A 23,437-nucleotide genomic window follows, 5' to 3' on the forward strand; every position below is an offset into this window, starting at 1 on the left:
ACAGGAGATAGTCCATTTGGCTACTAGAAGACCTCTTGGATGATGACTGGTAACTATAGAACAAGAAGATTTGAGCTTTGCCATAAATGAAATAGGGAAAAGTCACATCCTAGGAAACTGAACAAACAAGAAGTTATGATTGGTGAGCCATCATCAGCTATCTTTCAAAGATCAAGATCAAGAAAAAACTTGAGGGCCACAGGAGTGAAGAAGAGCAAATGCTTCCAGAAAAAAAGAAAATGGAGAAATAGTTAGGTGGCACAATGGATTGAATGCCAGGTCTGGAGTCAAGAGAACCTGGGTTCTGACCTTGGACACTTCCTACTTATGTGACCCTGGACAAGTCACATACCCCCATCTGTAGCCCTTACCCTTCTGTCTTAGAGTTGATACTAAGACAGAAAGTAAAGGTTTAAAGAGACCAAGAGACAGACAGTCAGAGAGAGAACCAAATGGAGTATGCAAACTATAGACCAGTGATTCTTGGATTTTTGGATAAATTCTAAAAGGTATTTTTAGAGGAATGGATCATAAACATTGATCTAGAAAAGCAATGATGAAAAAGAGTCAGCATGCTTCCCTCAAGAACACGTCATTCCGGACTCATTTCCTTTTCTTAACAGGGTTACTAAACTGTTAGATGAGGGGAAAGCTGAAGATAAAGTTAGCCTAGATTTTAGGAATCATTTGACAGTTTTTTCATTCTAATATTATGAAAAAGACTGAGAATGAAATGAAAGTTCATGCCTATGTTTTCTGAACTGACTGAATGTCTAGATGCAAAATCATCTTGGTAAGAAGTCACCAATGCGATCTAAGTGATCTTGATCCTGAGCTGTTTGGTTTGGGGTTTGCTTTTTTTGAGGTTTGAGGTTTTGAAGTTGCTATTATTGTTGTTGTTTTATCAATGACTTGAATAAAGACTTGCAAAATCAATGCAAATAGCATAGCAGAGTGCATAGAGAGTTGGAGTGGGGACCAATTCAGCTTCTATCTTGCTTTAGTTACCAGCTATGAGACCCAGGCAATTTACTTAACCTCTTTGAGTCTCAGTGTCCTCATTTATAAAGTAATAACAATGACAATAATAGCACCTACTTAGCTCCCAAGCTTGTTGTGAGAATTGAACGAGATAACCAACATAAAACATTTTTATTCTTATTAGCACATAGAAGCCAAAAAAGCCAATGTAATTCTAGGCTGCATTAAAAGAAAGATAATATTCAGTACTTTTAGCCCTGCTGTACTCTGCCAAAGTGAGTTGGTAGTTGTTATTTGTACTCAAAGAGAACTACAATGACATCACTGATGATGTTTTTTGACCAGCACACAAATTGGATTAAAGTGAAGCATAAGTTGGGCGGTCATTGGCCTCATTCTCTCTTCCAGGGTCATTGAGGTCCAATGCCAAGACAAAAGGCAAGATGAGTGGTGATGATCCAGGTGCAGTGGATGGCCTTGGCTTCTTTGATGTCTGCGTAGAGAGGCTGGGGACAACAAAAGTAGAATGTGGTATACATGCTTATACAACATCTGTAGGTATATGTTTATGTGGGTGTGAGCATAAGAGTCGCAACCACTTTGGGGCTGAGAGGGCTAGGGCATGAAAGGAGAGATCTCTCAGCTCTAGATCTATGCCTATATGATGGATCAGGTTTAGACCTAGGGAAAATTGACCCCTCAAAGAAGGGTCAAGCTATTTTTCTACCATTCTTGCCCTTCCCCAGAAGCCCAGGGAAAATTACTTAAAGCTGAGATTTTGTCTTATGTCTAGGGGCTCCCAAAATAAAGAATAGAAAAATTCTCAATGTAAAAAAGTATTCTTATTTTATTATTGTTATTATTAATTCATTCATTATTGCTATAATTGTTATGATCATAAAAACATTATAAAATCTGGCATAGGCGATTTCCTCCATACAAAAGAAATGCTAATCATTATCATCATCATCATCATCATCACAGCATACATTGTCAAGGACTTAAAGCAGGATACCACAACTTATAACTGTTATTGTACTCTTATAAGAGGTTAAGACGTAAAAGCATCAGAACACGAGCAATTTGCAGAACTTCTTAATAGGTATTTTATATTCCTTTTCCTCTCTACTGTCTCCCTTAGTGCCCATGATATCTTGAGAGCTAAGCGCAGGTATGGGCTCCTCTTTCTATTGTTGGTCATCTCCTCAAATAAGTAGTGGATATAGAAAGTGTAAAGTTGGTATCTGCCAAGTGGTGCATGCCCTCTTCAACATTCCATCCAGGGCAACTGACAAGTTTGCCCTAAGCCAACATGGCAATATTAAAATCCTATATTACACCTCTGGGACCAGCTGAGGATCTAGGATCTTTAAACCTCTCAAACTCACAAGGCTACCTCCAAGCCTAGATATATCCATCTGAGAATTGAAATTCAATCACCTATTGCTTAGGAAATAACAAAATGAATAAGGGACCAGAAGCCCAGATTCAAGTACTTCTAAGTTCCTGCTCTTGCTGCCTCATGGGAGCAGTCATTCTTCTAACTTGGTAGGGAAAGCCAAACCTCCCCACGACCACTCTTCTCAGAAAGTGCTAGATTACAGGAATACCACCTGGAAAATCAAAGAAAGAGAGAGTAACAAAGGGCAGTCACTCCTTTTTTTTTTTTAAAGATTCTCTGAGTAAGAGGCTTTTCCTGCTCAGTGGCCAATAAATGAGTGTTGTATTGTCTCAAAACACTAATCCTTGAAAACTGATCCCAGCTCTTCCCAGAAGTTGTCAAAAGAGCACTGATGCTTGGTCCTTGGGATGGTCCCAAAGGGGCATGTGATCCATGGGGTACAATCCCAACTAAATATATGTACGGTATTTACAGATCCACGTATAAGCATGTTTGCAATTCTTGGAGTCCCCAACCCCTCTACCCAAATATGTATGTATGTGTGTATACATACTGACAAAATTCCCTCCAAGAATTTAATCTTCTTGACGGCTGGGGCAATTTTATTTGAATCCTTTGTATCCCTAGCACTCAGCACAATAAGTATCTGGCACATAGTAGGCACTTACAAAATGCTTTTTGATTGATTGATTGATTCAAAAATTGCAATGTATCTAATTTCTATTCTTCTAAAACAATGGTGTGGTTTTCAGTTGATGAGTGATTTTTTTTTTTAAAGGGAGATAGAGGGAAAAACTGATCGCAGAAGTCTGCCGTTTAAATGCAGGGTTGGGAGTGGAGAGGTACCTGACCAGCCCTTTAACATTTATTGTGAATTTCAGCAAGTCATTTCCCATCCATAAAACTTAGTTTCATTATCTATGAAATGAAAGACTTAGAAAAGATGATCTCTAACACTCCTTCCAGATCTGAAATTCTATCACTAATTACTTTACATAAGATAGAGGAAGTGAATTAAAGAAGGAATTTTCTATGGCTTCACTGACATCTAGTGGTGAATTTCTCTTTTTTGGCTATTAGAATCTGAAAATCATATTTACAATTCCATAGGTTTCTTTACTTTTTTTTTTAATGCCTTACCTTTCATCTTAGAATCAATTGTGTATTGGTTCCAAGGCAGAAGAGTGGTAATAGCTAGGCAATGAGGGTTAAATGAATTGCCCAGGGACAGCTAGAAAGTATCCGAGGTCAAATTTGAATCCAGGATCTCCCATCTCTAGATCTGGCTCTCAATCCACTGAGCTATCTAGCTGTCCCTAACTCCATAAATTTCTAAAGTTTCTGGAAATCCTAAATCCAATCTATTACTCTCTCAAATCAGCAAGGCATTATTCAGCGAACCTTAACATTAGAGAAATAGAGTAGATTTCTAGCAGTACCCTACTCAAAATGATATTTTAGAAACCTAAGAGGAGACATGCCCTTCACACAGATCTAATTTTCACTTAGACGATAACTTATATCCTGAAATAAGAAAATTTTACTTCTGTTATCATCAAAGTTACAGATTACTGAATGATAAATAATTGTAACTATAATATTGCCCATTTTCTTCTCTTTCTGATTTGCTTCAGAGAATTCTGAATTCTTCATCTTGAAATCTAATCATTTAGGGGCAACTAAGTAGCATATTGGATTAAGCACCAGGTCTGGAGCCAAGAGAACCTGAGTTCAAATGTGACCTCAGACACTTCCTAGCTGTGTGACCCTGGGCAAGTCACTTAACCCTGACTGCCTAACCCTTGCTGCTTTTCTGTCTTAGGATTGCTCTTGAGTAGAATGAGCTAACATAATAAAAATGGCAGTCCTACCCAAATTAATTTACTTGTTCAGTGCCATACCTATCAAACTACCAAGAAACTTTTTTCTTGAATTAGAAAAAATTATAACAAAGTTCATTTGGAAGAACAAAAGATCAGGAATATCAAGGGAAATAATGAAAAAATGTGAAAGATGGGGGCCTAGCAGTACTAGATCTTAAAATGTACTATAAAGCAGTGATCATCAAAACAATATGGTACACAGGCCTAGAGACGGGAGGTCCTAGGTTCAAATCTGGCCTCAGACACTTCCCAGCTTTGTGACCCTGGGCAAATCACTTGACCTCCATTGCCCACCCTTACCACTCTTCCACCTATGAGCCCAATCCCAGAAGTTAAGGGTTTAAAAAAAAACAATATGGTACTGGCTAAAAGAGAGAAGAGAGGATCAATGGAATAGACTTGGGGTAAATGCCGTCAGCAAGATAGTATACAAAAAACCCAAAGATCCTGGCTTTTGGGGCAAGAATCCACTGTTTGACAAAAACTATTGGGGAAACTGGAAAACAATATGGGAGAGATTAGATTTAGGTCAACATCTCACACCCTATACCAAGATAAATTCAGAATGGGTGAATGACTTAAATATAAAGAAGGAAATATAAGTAAATTAGGTGAACATAGGATAGTATACCTGTCAGATCTATGGTAGAGGAAAGAATTTAAGACTAAGCAAGATAGAGAATATTACAAAATGTAAAATAAATCATTTTGATTACATTAAATTAAAAAGGTTTTGTACAAACAGGACCAATGCAAGCAAAATTAGAAGGGAAGCAACAAATTGGGAAAAAATCTTTATAACAAAAACCTCTGACAAAGGTCTAATTTCTAAAATTTATAAGGAATTAAATCAATTGTACAAAAAAACAAGCCATTCCCCAATCGATAAATGGGCAAGAGACACGAACAGGCAATTTTCAGATAAAGAAATCAAAACTATCAATGAGCACATGAAAAAGTGTTCTAAATCTCTTATAATTCGAGAAACGCAAATCAGAACAACTCTGAGGTATCACCTCACACCTAGCAGATTGGCTAATATGACAGCAAAGGAAAGTAATAAATGTTGGAGGGGATGTGGCAAAATTGGGGCACTAATATACTGCTGGTAGAGTTGTGAATTGATCCAACCATTCTGGATGGTAATTTGGAACTATACTCTAAGGGCTTTAAATGAATGCCTGCCCTTTAACCTAGCATGCCACTGCTAGGTTTGTACACCAAAGAGATAATAAAGAAAAAGACTTATACAAAAATATTTATAGCCACGCTCCATGTGGTGGCAAAAAATTGGAAAATAAGGGATTTTATTTCGATTGGGGAATGGCTGAACAAATTGCAGTATCTGCTGGTGATGGAGTATTATTGTGCTCAAAGGAATAATAAACTGGAGGAATTCCATGTGAACTGGAATGACTTCGAGGGATTGATGCAGAGCCAGGAGAACATTGTACACAGAGATGGATACACTGTGGCACAATCAATGTAATAGACTTCTCTACTAGCAGCAATGCAATGATCTAGGACAATTCTGAGGGACTTATGAGAAAGAACACTAGCCACACCCAGAGAAAGAACTGTGGGAGTAGAAACCCAGAAGAAAAACATTTCCTTGATCACATGGTTCAGTGGAGCTATGACTGGGGATGTAGACTCTAAATTATCACTCTATTGCAAATATTAATAATATGGAAATAAATCTTGATCAGTGATACTTGTTAAACCCAGTTGAATTGTGCATTGGCTATGGGAGAGGGGAGGGAGGAGGAGAGGGAAAGAACATGAATCATGGAACCATGGGAAAATATTTTAAATTAATTAAAGAAAGAAAGAAAATTTTTAAATAAGATATTATTAAGCTTCAGCTGATTGAAGTCATCCAAAGCACTAGCCTTTGGAGATTGTTTTGGATCCTGACTTTCATCCAACTTCTTAGCTATTCCTCTAATAGCTTGGTGTCATCTGCAAACTTCATTAGCATGCCTTTACCTAAGTGAAAAGGATCTCACAGTGGATCACAGAGCTAAAGCTGGGAGACAGATACCTTAGAAACCATCTATTTAAGACCTCCCATCTTATAGATGAGAAAACTGAGTTCTAATGAGGTTAAATTTTTTCTTTGAACTCTCACAACACTAACATAAATGTTATTATAGATATAGATATATAACTTATTATCATAGTATTTGAATCATACTACCTTATACTGTTACTTCATTTCAATTCCATAGTTCTACCTCACAGACCAGGTTATAAATTTCTGAAGGGCAGGATAAAAAAAATTCCATTAAGCTGTGAAGAGAAAACCACAGCTCATTAGCAGCAAAACTATAAAGACTAAATGTTTATATATCAATATGTATGACCCCATTTCCCATTGATGAGTTCTTCCCAGAACCCCCATTTTGAGGAAGGATACAGACCAGTCATCCTGCATTATTAAAACTTCATCACTATTTCCCATACCCACCTCCTCTAGATTTCCAACTCCCTTTCATGTGTTCTTTTACCCATTTAAGTTCCCTGAGGACAGGAATTATATTTCTTTTTTTGCTTGTATTTGTATCCTCAACATTTTGCGCCATAGTACTTAATAAATGCTTATTGACTTGAATTGAACAGTTTATTATTGTAATCAAGTAAAAAAGATAGCAAAATTAATCTGACACATTTAATAAAATGTATCAACTGAGCTTCATGATAATTAAACATAAATGGAAGACTGGGGTTCTTATAAAGATAAGCAGATCCACAACAAAGAAAACCAGGGTGGTCAAATCTTACCCACTTATGCAGGAGGAGATCTTTTTTTTGTTTTTTTTTATTTTTCATAAATTTTATTTTCATATCGCATGTTGGTACAATTTTTAATCGTTTTCTGATATTTTGCAATCCACTTTTTCTCTCTTCCTCTCACGATCCACAAAATGGTAGATAATATGACACGAGTCTTACATGTGTAATCACATAATGCATATTTCCATGTTATGCAAGAAGACATTTATTGCTTATACTAGAGAAAATTTCATAAAGGAAATAAAGGGAAGAATGGCATGCTTCAATCTGCATTCAGATTCCTTCAGTTCCTTCTATGGTCTTTTCCATCAAGGATCCCTTGGAGTTGTCCTGGATCCTTGCATTGCTATTGTCATTTAAAGTCGATCATTGGGAGTACTGACTTCCTGGTTAAGATGGTGGCAGAGCAAAAATCAGCTGCTTAACCTCTCCTAACCGAAACATATAGGACTCCTCAAGAAGACACAAAAACAAATCCAGAGGAACAAAGGGACCCCACAACAGGGCACAGCATTGGAAATATGTGGAATCAGGGCATTTCCATGCTATAAAGGGGTGAAAAAGCTCTCACTAAAAGGCAAGCTGAGCAACCCCATCCCTCGCCCCACACCACCTACAATGCCAAAGCCAGCGCACAAGAATTAGAGCAAGTTTGGGGCACTCATTAAGTCCTTGGCAGCTACCTGGGGTCACCAGGGCCTGCCCCTGAAAGCAGCAAGACTTAAAACCCCAAGAAGCTAAAGAACACACGGACTGTGAACACAGACCCTGAGTGCAGGCATGAGTGCGGGTGGACATACACAGGTTTAAGGTAAAGGGCTTGAGCAAAATCCTTTGCACCTCAAATGAGAAAAAGGAGGCAGGAGTGGGTATTATGATTTCTGACAAAACCAAAGTAAAAATAGATATGATTAAAAAAGACAGGGAAGGTCATTACATCCTGATTAAAGGCAGTATAGACAATGAGGAAATAACATTGCTCAATATGTATGCACCAAATGGCATAGCAACCAGATTCGTAAAGGAGAAACAGGCAGATCAAGAAGGAAATAGATAGTAAAACCATACTAGTGGGAGACCTAAATATTTCTCTTTCAGATCTGGATAAATCAAACCAAAAAATAAATAAGAAAGAGGTAAGAGAGATGAATGAAGTCCTAGAAAAATTAGATTTAATAGATATGTGGAGAAAAATAGAGACAAAAAGGAATACACCTTCTTTTCAGCTGCACATGGTACATTCACAAAGATTGACCATGTAATAGGGCATAGAAACATTGCAAACAAATGCAAAAGAGCAGAAATAATAAATTTAACCTTCTTAGATCATAATGCAATAAAAATAATAATTAGTAAGGGTACCTGGACAGGCAAATCAAAAACTAATTGGAAATTAAATAATATGATTCTCCAAAACCAGCTAGTCAAAGAAGAAATCATAGAAACAATCAAGAATTTCAATGAAGAGAATGACAATGATGAGACATCCTACCAAACTCTGCGGGATGCAACCAAGGCAGTACTCAGGGGGAAATTTATATCCTTGAGTGCATATATTAACAAATTAGAGAGGGCAGAGATTAATGAATTGGGCATGCAACTTAAAAATTTAGAAAGCAAGCAAATTAAAAATTCCCAGATGAAAACTAAATTAGAAATACTAAAAATCAAGGGAGAAATTAATAAAATCGAAAGTAAAAGAACTATTGAATTAATAAATATGACTAGAAGCTGGTATTTTGATAAAATTAAGTACTGGTCAATCTAATAAAAAAAGGAAAGAAGAAAATCAAATTGACCATATCAAAGATGAAAAGGGAGACCTCACCTCTAATGAAGGGGAAATTAATGCAATCATTAAAAACTATTTTGCCCAATTATATGGCTATAAATATAGCAATCTAGGCAATATGGTTGAATATTTACAAAAATACAAATTGCCTAGATTAACAGCAGAAGAAACAGAATACCTAAATAATCCCATATCAGAAAAAGAAATTGAATAAGCCATCAAAGAACTCCCTAAGAAAAAATCACCAGGGCCTGATGGATTCACAAGTGAATTCTATCAGACATTGAAAGAGCAACTAATTCCAATACTATACAAATTATTTGATATAATAAACAAAGAAGGAGTCCTACCAAATTCCTTTTATGACACAAATATGGTACTGATTCCAAAGCCAGGTAGATCAAAAACAGAGAAAGAAAACTACAGACCAATCTCCCTAATGAACATAGATGCAAAAATTTTAAATAGAATACTAGCAAAGAGACTCCAGCAAGTGATCAAGAGGATCATCCACCATGATCAGGTGGGATTTATGCCAGGAATGCAAGGATGGTTCAACATTAGGAAAACCATCCACATAATTGACCATATCAACAATCTAATAAACAAAAATCACATGATTATCTCAATAGATGCTGAAAAAGCCTTTGACAAAATACAGCACCCATTCCTATTGAAAACACTGGAAAGTATAGGAATAGAAGGACCTTTCCTAAAAATAATAAACAGTATATACCTAAAACCATCAACAAGCATCATATGCAATGGGGATAAATTAGAAGCCTTTCCAATAAGATCAGGAGTGAAACAAGGATGCCCATTATCACCTCTATTATTTAACATTGTACTAGAAACACTAGCAGTAGCAATTAGAGCAGAAAAAGAAATTGAAGGTATCAAAATAGGCAAGGAGGAAACTAAGCTATCACTCTTTGCAGATGATATGATGGTATACTTAAAAAATCCTAGAGAATCAACTAAGAAGCTTGTAGAAATAATCAACAACTTCAGCAAAGTTGCAGGATACAAAATAAATGCACATAAATCATCAGCATTTCTATATATTTCCAACACATTAGAGCAGCAAGAGGTAGAAAGAGAAACACCATTTAAAATCACCCTAGACAATATAAAATACTTAGGAATCTATCTACCAAAACAAACACAGGAATTATATGAAAACAACTACAAAACACTTTCCAAACAATTAAAACTAGATCTAAACAATTGGAAAAACATTTATTGCTCATGGGTAGGACGAGCTCACATAATAAAAATGACCATTCTACCCAAATTAATTTACCTATTTAGCACCATACCTATCAAACTACCAAAAAACTTTTTTACTGAATTAGGAAAAACTATAACAAACTTCATCTGGAATAACAAAAGATCAAGAATATCAAGGGAAATAATGAAAAAAATGTGAAGGAAAGGGGCCTAGCAGTACCAGATATTAAACTGTACTATAAAGTATCGGTCATCAAAACAATATGGTACTGGCTAAGAGACAGAAGGGAGGATCAGTGGAATAGACTTGGGGTAAGTGACATCAGCAAGACAGTGTATGATAAACCCAAAGAGCCCAACTTTTGGGACAAAAATCTACTATTTGACAAAAACTGCTGGGAAATTTGGAAAACAATATGGGAGAGATTAGTTTTAGATCAATATCTCACACCCTACACCAAGATAAATTCATAATGGGTGAATGACTTGAATATAAGAGGGAAACTATAAATAAGTTAAGTGAACATAGAATAGTCTATTTGTCAGATCTCTGGGAAAGGAAAGATTTTAAAAACAAGCAAGAGTTAGAGAAAATTACAAAATGTAAAATAAATTATTTTGATTATATCAAACTAAAAAACTTTTGTACAAACAAAAACAATGTAGGCAAAATCAGAAGGGAAACAACAAATTGGGAAAAATCTTTATAACAAAAAACTCTGACAGGGGTCTAATTACTCAAATATACAAGGAGTTAAACCAATTGTATAAAAAAATCAAGCCATTCCCCAATTGATAAATGGGCAAGAGACATGAATAGGCAATTTTCAGGTAAAGAAATCAAAAGTATCAATGAGCATGTGAGAAAGTGTTCTAAATCTCTAATAATTAGAGAAATGCAGATCAAAACAACTCTGAGGTATCACCTCACACCTAGCAGATTGGCTAAAATGAAAGAAGGGGAGAGTAATGAATGCTGGAGGGGATGTGGCAAAATTGGGACATTAATGCATTGCTGGTGGAGTTGTGAATGATCCAACCATTCCGGCTGGCAATTTGGAACTATGCTCAAAGGGCTATAAAAGAATGCCTGCCCTTTGATCCAGCCATACCATTGTTGGGTTTGTACCCCAAAGAGATGATAAATAAACAGACTTGTACAAAAATATTTATAGCTGCGATTTTCGTGGTGGCAAAAAACTGGAAAAGGAGGTTATGCCCTTCAATTTGGGGAATGGCTGAACAAATTGTGGTATATGCTAGTGATGGAATACTATTGTGCTCAAAAGAATAATAAACTGGAGGAATTCCATATGAATTGGAAAGACCTCCAGGAACTGATGCAGAGCTAAAGAAGCAGAGCCAGAAGAACATTGTACACAGAGACCAATACACTGTGGTAAAATAGAATGTAATGGACTTCTGTATTAGCAGCAATGCAATGACCCAGGATAATTCCGAGGGACTTATGGAAAAGAATGCTACCCACATTCAGAGGAAGAACTGCAGGAGTAGAAACACAGAAGAAAAACAACTGCTTGAACACATGGGTTAAGGCGGACATGATTGGGGACGTAGACTCGAAACTACCACACCAATGCAACTATCAACAATTTGGAAATAGGTCTTGATCAATGATACATGTTAAAACCAGTGGAAATACGCATCAGCCATGGGGGAGGGGAGATCTCTGGAGGCGAAGGTGAAAGTAAGAGCATGAATTATGTAACCATGTTAACTTTTCTAAAAAATAAATATTAATAAATGTTTAAAAAATAAAAATAAAAAAATAAATTCGATCATTGGACTTTATTGCTGGTACTGTCTACATTGTTCTCCTGGTTCTGTTCACTTTGTATCACTTCATATAATTCTTTCTAGGTATTTTTTGTAATCATTTTGTTTGTCATTTCCTATAGCACAATAATCATATACCACAACTTGTTTAGCCATTCCCCAACTGATGGGCGTTCTTTCAGTTTCTAGTTCTTTACCACCACAAAAAGAACTGCTATAAATGTTTTTGAACAAGTAGGTCCTTTTCCCCTTTCTTTGATCTCCTTGAGATATAGACTTGGTGGTGGTATTGCTAGGTCAAAGAGTATGCCCTGTTTATGGCTCTTTGGGCATGGCTCCAAATTGCTCTCCAGAATGGTTATATCAGATCACAGCACCACCAACAGAGAGTGTCCTAATACTTTCACATCCCCTCCAACATTTATCACTCCCTTTTTGATCATATTAGACAATCTGATAGGTATAAGGTGGTACCTCAGAGTTGTTTTAATTTGCATTTCTCTAATCAATAGTGATTTGGAGCATTTTTTCATATGATTATCAATAATTTTAATTTTTCATTTGAGAATTGCTTCTGTATATCCTTTGACCACTTGTCAATTAGAGAATGCTTTGTATTCTTATAAATTTGACTCAGTTCTCTACATAGCTGAGAAATGAGGCCATTGTCAGAGATACTTGCTATAAAAATTTTTTCCTAGTTTTCTATTTTCCTTCTAATCTTAGTTACATTGGATTTGTTGTACAAAATCTTTTTAATTTATTTTACATCATATAACATTCTCTGTGTCTTATTTGGACATAAATTCTTCCTTTATCCATAGATCTAAGAGGAAAATTATTTTATGCTCCTCTAATTTGTTATGGTTTCACCTTTATTTTTAAAATATGTATCTATTTTGACTTTGCCTTGGTATATGGTGTGAGGTGTTGTGCCTAGTTTCTGACATACTGTTTTCCAGTTTTACCAGTAGTTGTTAAATAATGAGTTCTTCCAAAAGTTTGGCTCTTTGAGTTCTGAGTCTTTTTTCTAAATCTCCTGATATCACCCCAGTTGTTGTTTATCCTTCATTTTCAATTTCTAAAAGAAATGATAACATCACTGGTGATGTATTGATCTGTGAGTGAATTGGATTTAAGTGAAGTGGAGTTGCACAAAGGTGTCAGCTTCATTTTTTCTCCCAGAGTCATCAAAGTCCAGAGGCAAAATAAAAGGCAGGACAACTGGTGATGGCCCAAAATGCAGCAGATAACCTCGGCATCTTCCACATCTGACTCATAACTCATAACACTCTCTTCAGCTGCCTTCATAGCCATTGGATCATATTGTTCTCATCCACTCATTCCTACTGGCTGAAGTCTTCCCTTTCTTGAGGCAGATATCCCCCTAACTTACTGATAGATTTATAGCCTGCACCTGGTTTAATCTGATTCCAGAGACAGTTTTATTGAAGTGGGGCCACTGTTTCTTGGAGCCACAGGTGAGAGTGGGGCAAAAGGTGTATACCAAAGGTGGAACAGTCCTGAAAAGGGCTTGGCAATGAAAGGGTAGAGTAAGTGGCCTTGAAGATTTGGAATGAATGTTGGTTGTAAAACTGCAGGATGGGGAAGCTGGGTAGCTCAGTGGATGGAGAGCCAGGCCTAGAGACAGAAGGTCCTAGGTTCAAATCTGCCCTCAGACACTTCCCAGCTGTGTATCCCTGGGCAAATCACTTAACCCCCATTGCCTAGCCCTTACCACTCTTCTGCCTTGAAGCCAATAAACAGTATTGACTCCAAGATGGAAAGTAAGGTTTTAAAAAAACTGCAGGATATGCAGCTTCTATTCAAGTGAAATAGGACAGGTAGGTGTGAAATAGGTAAATAAACACTGAGGTTTCGTAGAGGGAGAAGGGGATGAAGGAAGAATGAACGGGGTGAAGAGGGATAACTGCCTGACACAAATACAAATGGGGAATCACACCCACTCCCACAAGCATAGGACACAGCTGGGAGTGAATGGTGGCAGGGTTAGGAATGGCAGTTAAACCTAACTGTCATTCTTATCTAAGCCAGGGAACAAACAACTCAGTTAGTGGGTCCTTGAATGGTTGTGGAGAAGGAAAGTAGCAACTTATGAAAACTGTTTAATAATGAGTTTAAGGGTAAGAGATGTAAGAAGAGGTCACAAACTAAGAATCTATGGACAAACTCCAGGACTGGAAAGGTGGGACAAACACTCTATTCAGTCACTTAAACAGACTGTCAGGTCAAGCTTGGCAGGGTAGAAGGAATTTGGATGTCTCACTACTGGGTCTTCTTCAACGATGATCTAAGGTTTTACAGGAACACAAGTCCACAGCAAATTAATCCACAAATAGATGAAGACAGGGAGCTGAACTGGCCTGAAGGTCCACCCTTCAGAGCTGAGATCAATACTCAAACCTGAACTTCCACAGGATAGATGTTTCTTGTAGGAGACAAATCCACTTTCCCGGGGTCTTCACTGGAGACAGTTAAACAAGCATCTAATTGCTCTTAGCCATAACAGAATCACTCAGGAAAGACTTCCTTCCTTCTCACTATTCCATGATTGGAACATTCCAGCCTTGCCTGACAAGCCTGGCTGCTATCAACATATTTATATGTCTACCTTATCTAAATGCCCTACCTTATATTTGCCTACAACAGTTGGCACAGTAGATAGAACATCTGCCCTGGCATCAGGAAGATCTGAGGTAAGATCCAGCTTTAGAAACATCATCTATCTGTATCACCCTGGGCAAGTCACTTAACCCTGTTTGCCTCAGTTTCCTCATTTGTAAAATGATCTGGAGAGGGAAAAGTCGAAGTACTCCAGTATTTTTGCCAAGAAAACCCCAAAAGGGATCATAAAGAGTAAGATACAAATGAAAATGAATTTAGACAGAGAATAGACTTAAGTGCCTAGGAGAGAGAAAATGACTAAAAATTCCAAGGAAATGGGCTATGAGATAAGCTGGATAGAAGAAAGCCTGAGGAGGAGGAGAATGTCTTAAAATAAGGGTACTAGCTCAGGGAGCAGTAGTACAGGTAAGCTGCTTTTGTTTAACTCAATGAGATTGGGTGACAGGATTTGGGAGAATATTGGGACAAGATCCTCTGGCAGAACTTGGCTAGTAGAGTTCCTACAAAATCAGTATACCTTCCCTATACAACTAGAAAAAGAAATTTACAGTGTTTTAGACTATTCGTTTCACTTTGCATCAGATTATATGTCTTTCCAGGTTTTTCTGAAATGATCCTGAACTCAGATCTTTCAACTGTACCCCACTAATGAAGAGGGTTTAACCAGAAATGGTTTAATCAAGTTAACAAAGTTAAAGAATAAGACCTATGTTCTGACCTTGAAGACATCCTCCTATGTAAAATGTATTCACCCTCACTGAAAAAAAATGAATGATCTCTCTTTGACAGGATATGATAGAGAGTACCCTTGCCCTGAGTTTTTGTTGGTTCATTTAGAATGACTGATTACTATTGATGGAATTAATTCATATGAACCTAAGATACTCCTTGGATTTGACCTATAAAAAGGGGAACAAAAGACCAGAGATTAGAGATCCAAAGAACCTGAATTTAGACAGAGAACAGACTTAGGTGCCTAGGAGAGAGACTATTATCTGAAGAGCTATCCAACAAAAAATTCCTCAGTCTCAAGAAATTACAATAGCCAGAAGCATCAGCAAAGTGACAAGAACTCCTGGGCAAACAGCTTTTGTCACCAATTCCTGATCACTCTCTGCTTATTGTATTCCTGACAGATTCTTGCATTTGCCATATTCTTCCATTGCCTGCCTGTGCTTAGATCTTCTAAATATATCTTCTTAAAATTAAAGTTGTATGATTCATTCCTTTCTATCCAAGTTGGTGTCTTTAGACAATCCCTCCTTTTCCTCCTCATTGAAATTGTTTCTTTGAGTCTTCAGAATTTCGTTCTTGTGAGCTTTCCATCCTTACGTTTCAATCATTTCTTTCCCTCCTTGTGACTAAGAAGCAAATCCAGAGTAAATGTTCCCCTCATCCCCCTCCCATTCCTACATAGGCTCCCCCCAAGACAAGTCACCCCAGGTTTCAGATACTCTATAGATTTGAATCTACTTAAAAACCTTAGGGCACAAGCCTCTACTGTCTTTCATTTCACTAGGGAACACAATTCAAAGCAAAGAGAGTTGATGAAATAGCAAAGTAAGAGAAGTAGCTCTCTAATGTGTCCACCATAAATTTTTTACTCTCCCATAAATATAAATACCATCATTGTGAAGAACTGAATATTGTAGGGAAACTGCATTAAAAGAAACACATAGGGGGCAGCTGGGTAGCTCAGTGGATTGAGAGTCAGGCCTAGAGATGGGAGGTCCTAGGTTCAAATCTGGCCTCAGACACTTCCCAGCTGTGTGACCCTGGGCAAGTCACTTGACCCCCATTGCCCAACCTTTACCATTCTTCCACCTATAAGCCAATACACAGAAGTTAAGGGTTTAAAAAAAAACACATAAAACATAGGGAACCTAGAGCTATTATATGGCATGATCCAGAAATCCAAATTCTATTCTAAGACACTGTCTTCTAAAAAGCAATTCTTGGGATTAGCTAGAAGGCTCAGTAGATTGAGAGCCAGACTTGGAGATGAGAAGTCCTGGGTTCAAATCTAGATCAGATACTTCCCAGCTGTGTGACCCTGGGCAAGTCACTTAATTCCCATTACCTACCCTTTACCACTCTTCTGTCTTAGAACCATTGGATAATATTGATTCTAAGATGGAAGGTAAGGTTTTTTTTTTTTAAATAAAAAGCAGTTCTTAAAAATAATTGATATCAGGGCAGCTGGATGGCTCAGTGGGTTGAGAGCCAGGCCCAAAGACAGAAGATCCTGGGTTCAAATCTGGCCTCAAACACTTCTTGGCTGTATGACCCTGGGCAAGTCATTTAACCACCATTGCCTAGCCCGACTGCTCTTCTGCCTTGGAATTCAATACACAGTATTGATTCTAAGATGAAAAGTAAGGTTTTTTGTTGTTTTTTTTTTAAGAGTAATTGATGTACATTATGATGACTCTCAGGCACTAAAAATACCTTAGATTGGCTTCTCTCTCATCATTAAAGGTAAATGTCATTCAGGGATGGGTGTGTTTTATTATATGTAAATTCTTTGAAAACTGATCCCTCATAAATGGTCAGAATGCATGGTACATAGTTTTAAGCATTTATCTATAGTACCATTTCCTCATTAGTAAATTCATTTAGGACACCAAATTTCTTCAATCACCAGGCTGGATGTGGTGAGTATAGAATTGGAATGGGGAAGAACATTGAATATTCCAAAAGGAAATTCTGTCCAGTTGAAGAAGTTTGATAAATTGTCCTTATCCATTATAGGAAAAATATTGTCTAAAAAAATCAGTTATTAAGAATCAGAGCATCCTCTCTCCTGGGATGGAGAGGGGCACTGGAAAAAAAAACAATGAACTATTATTCATTAGCTTTCTTTTTTCTGGACTCCATGCAGATCACCAGCCTTCAGCCATGTCATTGTTGAACATATGACAACACAACTGAGTACACATATGACAGCACAGCTTTCATTATGTCAGGTATATTAAAGAGAGGTACCTCACCAATGATGCTTGACCCTTTCAAATTAATTTAGTCACATAACTTTGGGGAACTTGGAATATAATGATAGAGCCAAAAGAAAATGCTGGGATGAGAATATGGACTATCACCAGAATAAAAGTGGAAATGGAAAAAATGTGGAGCAAAATAGGGGAAATTAAACCCATTTAAATCTTTATTGGATCTAACTGGTATTTTGGGATACATGCACAATTTCATATCTAATATTTTAGAGGGAAATTTTCTAATGGAATAGAACACAATTTAGGTCAAACTACCCAAGGCCCCATTAAGCTTTTATAAAATACTCTGCTCATTAGATTGGATTTGGAAGACATTCTGCCATCATCATTAATCCATTCCCAAACCATCTCTTATGGTAGGTTACTTCAGCTGACTGCTAATCCTTTCCATTTTAATGTTTATTCTAATTGCCTTCAATTTTCAGTATTTTTGCTTAACCTTGTCCTCACATTTTAGGGTCATTTCCTATTTGAGACTTGATTCCCTTCAGATATTAAATACATTTTTTTCTAATCCTTACCTTCTGTCTTAGAAACAATATTAAGTATTGGTAAATTGTAACAATTAAGTATTAAGTAAATTAGTAAAAGTAAAGGCTAGGCAGTTGGGATTTTGTGACTTACCCAGGGTTGCACAGCTAGAAAGTATCTGAAGCCAAATTTGAACACAGGATTTCCCATCTCTAGTCCTGGCTCTCTACCCACTAAGTCACCCAGCTGCCCCAATATAATTCTCTTTTTTCCAAAATGTTTGAATAAGTATAATAAATGAATAATATGTTATATAAATAATATATAAGATGAATTATAATAAATTAATAATATTGAATATAAATGATAATATAATAAATTGAATAATAAATGTTTAAATAATTTGAATAATCCCCAAACTTGCTGGATAATAGTTATGAAACACTCATGTGATACACTGTGCTTCCCTGACACAATGCTTTATCTAAAGTAGGAATATAAGATAGCTTCTCAGCATGCTTTCTTTAGAGATGCCACCAGGTGGAACTCTATCTTTGAGCTGCCCCAATAAGCTTACTAGATGGCATAGGCACAAGTCAGATTTGGCTTTTGTCCTACAGCTTCCAACCTTGATCTTGTGTAGACTAGGGATGAAATATGAAAACTTCCAAAAATAGCTCATAGCTTATGATTCACTTGGCTCATGCCCCAGTTCTCATAAGGATTCGGATCTCCTTCCCAACATTAAATGTACAAAGATTAAAGCAGAAACAAAATTAGCAATGTGGCTTTGACACGGATGATTCTGACTCTCAAAACTCTATTTCCAGCCTAGTATATTTCTCTGGAGTTCCGGTCCTCCATCACTAACTAAAAACTAGACATTTAAAATTGGACATCCCCCAGACATCTCAAACCAAACCTGTCCAAATTAGAAATCACTATCTTTTCTCCAGACCCACCTCACTTTCAAATTTCCATGTTTCTTTCTTCTCTGCTTCTGACTAGAGTACCACTAGAGGTCCACATTCACATTCTCAGAGTCATCCTTGACCTCCTTCGCCCAAAAAAAAAAAATCATTGTATACCTAGAGTGAAAAGGTATGACATCTAAAAATCTAATTCTCTCATCTTACAGATAAGGAAACTGAGGCCTAGGGAGATTAAGTGACTTTTCTAAAGTTTCATAGATTGTAAACACCAGAGTAGGGTCAGAACTCAGGTCCTCAGAGTCCTGAGTCAGAATACTTTTCATTATTACGATGGTTCTCAATGTGTGGTCTGGGTTCCTCTGAGGGTCCATGAATCCCTTTCAGAGGATTTTTGAGGTCAAAGTTATTTTCATATTAACATTTTAGTTTCTAATACAGTAACTATTACAGATACAATTCTACTATAACTAAAAGGTCTTCGGAAGATTTTCAATGCCTCTGGGATAAAATATAAACTTCTCAGACTAGCATTTAAAGGCTTTTACAATTCAGTTTTCACCTATCTTTCTGACTGGTTTTATGTTTCTCTCCTTCCCATATTCTAATTTTCTTTTAAATCAATATGCTGAGGCAGCTAGATGACTTCAGTGGATAGAAATCCAGGCTTAGAGACAAGAGGTCCTAGGTTGAAAAATGACCTCAGATACTTCCTAGCTGTGTGACCTTGGATAAGTCACTTAACCTCATTGCCTTATCCTTATCACTCTTCTGCCTTGAAACCAATAACAGATCTAAGACAGAAGGTAAGGATTATTTTTTTTAATGAGTTGTTTCCAGGATTGAAGTCTCTATCTCCAGCCTCAGTGCCTTTGGATGCATAAATGATTCCTTGTGCCTGGAATGCCCTCTCTCCTTTCATTCACCACTTAGAATTCCTAGCTTCTTTCAAAGCACAGATCATCTGCTACCTTTTAACAAAATCTTTTCTGATCCCTTCTGTTTTCCCCTTTCCTCACCCTCTGTTTATTTGTATTCTCTACCTCTTCAAATTACTCTTAATTACTTTGTATATATTTTGCATTTTTTAACTTGTGACATTACATGTTGCAAAACTCCCAACAGAATGTAAACTCTCTGAAGACAAGAACTATTTCTTTTTAGTGTCTTCATACTCAGTGTCTTACAAATACTAGTTGCTTAATGAATGTTGCTTAATTTCATGAAAGCAACTTACTTGATCATATCTCTCATTTGGAATCAATTCTCTTCATAATCCATACAAACTAATAAAAACAGACAATGATTCAGGAAAAATAAAGTACTCATTTTACATCTGAATCCACAATTACTGTCAAATTTGTTTAAAAAAAAAACGAATCATGAGATAAGTGCTCTTGTTGTGCATTGTATATCTAAGGTCCTATTTTAGAGCAGTCATTCAAATGGAATATTTTAAAATTTAATACTCCTCAGGGATGAAAATCATGCATAGTGTGGGGTTTGCTGTCTCTTGCATTAGATGTCAGACAGGCAACAAGTTTCAGATGAGTGCCCACCATTATTTGTAAAATAATTATAAGTCTCTTCTGTTATTTTAACCTTACAGGAGACTGGCTTGCTGATTTGATAGTTTTAGTTTGAGTCTGTCCTTGGGGTACTGAAATATTCCACTATACATGAATTTGTCTATCAGAGGAGAATAGCCCTACCTAGCTTCTCCACCTCTCCCCACCCTCTAAAAAGAAGGGCAGCACACTGGTAATAGACCCATTATCTAACCTCTCAATTTCACATAGAACTTGCAGAGTTCCTATAATGGCCAGAAGTAAACCAGGATTGGATTCCAAAGACAAAACCTGAAAACAGCTATATTCCAGGGAAGGAGCAAATAAAATGCATTCTGTTTTTGAAGGCAGCAGATGAAAAAATTACCCACTCAACACCCAGAGAAACAGTGGGGGGAAAAATATGACTCATCAAGTTGGCAAAGATGATAAAATGCAAAAACAGTAAATGTTAGAGGAACTAAGGGAAGACAAGCAATCTATTATATACTATTAGTACACATGTGAATTGGTCTAACCATCTTCAGGAAGGAAAAAATGTGAATTATGAAAGAAAAATTACTTAATTCTCACATCTAGGAATCCCACTACTAAGTGTGTATCCCAAGGAGATTTTTTAAATTAAATTAAATTAAAGGCCTATGTATTAAAAATATTTATAGCAGCATTCTTCTGTGCTAGCAAAAAAAAATTGGAACAAAGTGAGTGTCCATGGATTAAGGAATATCTGAACAAATTGCAGCATGTGAATGCTATGGAATATTACTGAACTATAAGAAGCCATGAATTTGAGAGATTCAAAGACTATAGGATGACTAAACTGATTTAAAGTGAAATAAGCAGAATCAGGAGAGCAATATGCACAAGGGATCAAAATGATCAATTATTGGTTCCAACCAGTCTTACCTTTTATAAATTATTGGTTCTGAGCAGTCATTTAGAAGAGGAAATGCAGCTCTCTCCTCTAAGTAGAGAGCTTCAAAATATTGCATAAAGTCCAAGTAATTACTATTACTAGTAGTTTTGTTTCTTTTTTTGTTAAGTGGGCTGACCAGGGGAGTTTTTGTTGTATTAAAACACTAGGTATCGGGGCAGCTGGGTAGCTCAGTGGAGTGAGAGTCAGGCCTAGAGACAGGAGGTCCTAGGTTCAAACCCAGCCTCAGCCACTTCCCAGCTGTGTGACCCTGGGCAAGTCACTTGACCCCCATTGCCCACCCTTACCAATCTTCCACCTATGAGACAATACACCGAAGTACAAGGGTTTTAAAAAAAAAAAAACACTAGGTATCAATACACTTATCTGATAAATAAATTTAGAAACTGAGAACGAAATGGGGGTTTGTGATGGGGATGACAAAATCAAAAATTCAAGCCACTGAAATGTGTGTTTGAGTGTGTATAGGTGTATATAATATTGTACACAGCAGAAAAAAGAAGAAAGTTCTAAAGAGAACAAACAGTATTTTTAAAGTAATGTATATTCTTTTTTTCATTTTTTGCAGCATGGCTAGTATGGAAATATATTTCACACGACTTCACATGTATAATCAACATATTGTTTGCCTTCTCAATAGAGGGAGAAAATTTGAACTCAAAATTTTATAAAATGAATGTTAAACACAATGTAATTTTTTAATCTTTAAAGAAATGTGTGGAATTTGTGATATACTTTTTAAAAAGTGGCATGAAAAGGAGATTCATGGTCTTATATACAATCTTCTTTGTGTGTATTTTGCTAGGTATATGGAAATGCTTATTTTGGCATTTAAATCCAAAATTCTTTTTTTATGTTTAAAAAAAAAAAAGGAAGGAAAGAAGGCATAGGTGCCCAGGGAATGCTGTTGTTGGGCATCAGAAAGCAAGGAGAAGAAATGCCAGTGGTACTTTGGAGGGGTTGCTAATGCCAAAGAGCCAATTGTGGAAATTGTGGCTCCTGACTGGCACCAGGAGCTGGTACTTGCCCGTCTGATGGGATGAACTCATTTTTCTGAGTTGTAGTGGACCTCTAAATAAGGGCTATCAGTTAGCTAGGCCCTGTACATAAGAGGCCAAAGTGGTGGGACGAAGCCTCAAAGCCAAAAGAATCACTGGGATAAAAAGTACAAAAGTTGATGCTAGGCAGGGTGGGGCGGGGGCTAAGAGGAGCCTAGCGCAGATGCCGCGCAGGCGCACTGCACTGCTGCACTGACCACCCCACCCCACCCCCACTTCACCGCTTCGCTATGTTTCCAGTTCTTTGCTGGAATCGGGGAGACGCGTAGGTTCTAACATAAACTGTTGGATTAACATATGGAGACCAGCAGGAATGATTTCGTTTTAAGACCTATGACTGAATACTACGCCACTCACTGTAGTAGCGCTTCTCTACTCCCTCCTTTTCTCCCTCCGTCCGCAACCTAGTCTGCAGGCCTAACCCCGGGGTTAGTCATTCGGAGAGAAGGGGCAGTAGAAACTACAATTCCCAGCATTCCCTGTGGCCATAGTTCCGTGGCCGCGCGCAGGGTTGGGGCCGGGCCAGGTTGTGCCAGGCCCAGTCAGGCCGGGGCGGAGAGTAGCCTCAGGCTGATGCACGACCGCTGGGCGGATTCAATGAGTCTCTCCGGGGTTGGCTGCGGGGAGCAGAGCTGCGGCGGCCTTAGTCACAGGAGACCAGCTTCGTCCACCACTGCGGGTGAGGGCAAGCAGATAGACGGCAGCACTGCCGCTGGACTGACAGGGACAGATGGAAGGCTGGCAGGGGTGGAAGGCGGGGTTCCTGGGGTGGACGGGGCGGAGCGGGGAGACAACAGCTGGGGTGTTAGATGGGGCAAGCAGAAAGCATACTGGAAGAGGGATGGCACAGGACCTGGGATCAAATGCCGACCTGAGTAAACTGAGCATTATCTGCTGTGTACCTGGCATGGTACAGAGGGCTCCGTTTCCTAATCCGTA

At 37.6% G+C, this 23,437-nt stretch overlaps 1 protein-coding gene across 2 annotated transcripts in view; it reads left to right on the plus strand.

Annotated features, from left to right (window-relative positions):
• The first annotated feature begins 23,057 nt into the window (after nucleotides 1-23,057).
• NPL (N-acetylneuraminate pyruvate lyase) overlaps nucleotides 23,058-23,437 on the plus strand; it is a 58,021-nt gene continuing 57,641 nt past the window's right edge. For both annotated transcript variants that reach the window (XM_044671681.1, XM_044671680.1), the window contains exon 1: nucleotides 23,058-23,177. The gene's annotated coding sequence lies outside the window, so the exon portion shown is untranslated. The remainder of the gene's footprint in view (nucleotides 23,178-23,437) is intronic.

Source organism: Gracilinanus agilis, chromosome 4 (assembly GCF_016433145.1).
Source record: "Gracilinanus agilis isolate LMUSP501 chromosome 4, AgileGrace, whole genome shotgun sequence".
Lineage (NCBI taxonomy): Eukaryota > Metazoa > Chordata > Mammalia > Didelphimorphia > Didelphidae > Gracilinanus > Gracilinanus agilis.